Here is a 2,487-nt window from a genome sequence, read left to right as displayed (position 1 = left end):
ATCATTTATGTCTACTTAACCTCTTACCCTAGACCCCTATTTTGAAGCATTACAGTGAAGAGTGTATGCACCAAGGTTACTCTCCTTCTTTCTTTGTCTCCCTTTACCTACCATGGCTAGTATTTATTTTCCTCAAGAGAGAGATTATACATGTACATATTCTTGTTCAGTTTAGACTTCTCCTAGCTCTTGGAGTGACTTGCCCTTACTTGAAGCACTTTATTTAGCTTTTTGCACTTTATTCTTACTTGAAAAATTCACCAACCTTTTGATGTAAAGGTACATATTTGTGATACCCTCCCCTAGTTACTCAGTTGGTCACCTGTCCAAGTGGCTACTAGCTCTGTTCATAGTCTTTTGACCATTGGAACAGTTTTTATTAGTGCTTTTGAAGTCTTTGCCTTTGCTGAATTTCTTTTCCTCAATGAATTGGACAAATAAACACCAATTGCTAAAACAAGTTATATTTCATTATTCACACATCTTTCAATTTATTATTCTCTCTAACGAGTAATGTCATATATTTTTCACCATGGCAAGCTCAAAGATTCAATTCAAAAGGAAATTTCCAAAGATGAATACAACTCACTGCAATTGATTCAACTTAGATTTAAAGAGTCATCACATCAATGGGATCATGAAAAGAAAGCTCATTCAACATAGCCTATATGTTTGAGTAAAGCAACCCAAAACAAAAAATAAAAAAAATTGTGGCTACATGTGTGTGCATTAAAGGCAAAAATAACAAAAATAAAAAATGTGTGTAAACTAAAAAAAATAAAGCTAAAATGGACTTAAAATAAAAATTCAGAGATATATGCACCCCCACATCTAATTCATGCATTGTCCTCAATGTATTGGAAATATTAAAGTTCAAAGGAAACTGAGTATTCCCCTGGTGTGTTTTGTGTGGTGCGATCCACTAAGCAAGCTGAGAGGGATGATTCAGTGGAACTTCTTCCCCTACTTGCACCTTGAACCCTTCATAGTGTGGTTTCAGGTGTGGTTCATCCCAAACATGGTGTTTTGCACTCTTCTTTATTTTGTCTGCATACCATGGTTCATCAATTTGGGCATGGAAGATTTGTTCATAGAAGCCACTTTCTTCAGATTTTGGAAGTTGCTGCATTGGGGGCTTCTGATTGGGCAGATAAGTGTCTCTCTGCGTTGGGAGGTTGGCTGAGCTAGATTCCGCATGTTTCATTGGTGTGGGCAATTTGACTTCAGCGTTCTGAAGTGGGATGGGCAGTCCATGGTCAATTTGCATTTGGTGGTAGTCCATCTGCTGAATGCAGCAGACTTTTGCTTTCAGTTTTGGCTCTCTTTGGCTTCCTTCATCTTTTTGGCTATCCTCCCTATAAAAGTCATTGTTTAGCATATCATCTTGATTCATATCAAAAACTTCTTGGCTCAAACAATCAATGATATCTAAACCATAAATAGGGGACATGTCATGGGAATATTTCATAGCATCATAAACATTAAATTTTATTACTTCCCCTTCAATTTCCATTGTCAATGTGCCATCAAGCACATCTATCTTAGTTCTGGCTGTGCTTAAGAAAGGGCGTCCAAATAGGATGTCTAAAGTAGTGTTGCTATTGTTTTCCTTCATATCAATCACATAGAAGTAAGCTGGAAAGACAAGTTGATCTACTTACACTAGAACATCTTCTAGAACTCCTTTTGGATATACTATAGATCTGTCAGCCAATTGAATGACCACTCTAGTGTCTTTAAGTGCACCTGCATTCAAAGAATTATAGATAGAAAGAGGCATAACATTAATTGATGCACCTAAGTCACACATGGCCTTTTTTATGCCCACATTGCTAATTTTACAAGAGACAGCAAACATCCCTTTATCTTTGCACTTGGCTGGGAGTTCTCTCTTTATGACAGTTGTCACAACATCTCCCACACTTACCTTTTCTTTCTCAGCAAGCTTTCTTCGGTTAGTGCACAGTTCTTTCAAAAATTTTGCATACCTGGGAATTTGTTTGACAGCATCTAGCAAGGGTATGTTGATCGCCACTTTCTTGAAGGTTTCAAGGATCTCTTTTTCTTCTTTTTCTTTTTGTGATTTTTCAAACCTTTTTGGAAAAGGAGGTGGAATCTTGAAACTTACTTGCTAATTAGTATTCTGCTGGTGTACTGGTTCTGTTTGACTAGTTTGTTTGGACAAACAATTTTCTGGCTGTTTTTCTTCAGCAACTTGTCTTTGCACTTGTGAACTTTCATCATCAGCCTTGACATCTTGAAGCTCTTTTGACAGGAGCGGTTGTTGAAGCCGGTCAAAAATAACCTTCTTGGTTACCTACAATTTACAACTGTAGATAGTGGTGAAGGATCGTATCCACAGAGAATTGATTGCCTATTTATTTATCTCAATCAAGACCAATAGAACTAATTGAAAGCACAAGTGAAAGCAAGTAATCAAAGAGAAATAAAAACAAGTGCAATAAAAGTAAAAAGGGGGGTTTTGAG

The sequence above is a fragment of the Manihot esculenta genome, chromosome 7, assembly GCF_001659605.2.
Source record: "Manihot esculenta cultivar AM560-2 chromosome 7, M.esculenta_v8, whole genome shotgun sequence".
Classification (NCBI taxonomy): domain Eukaryota; kingdom Viridiplantae; phylum Streptophyta; class Magnoliopsida; order Malpighiales; family Euphorbiaceae; genus Manihot; species Manihot esculenta.
The sequence above is the reverse complement of the archived record's forward strand: the minus strand, read 5'-3'. Positions refer to the sequence as shown.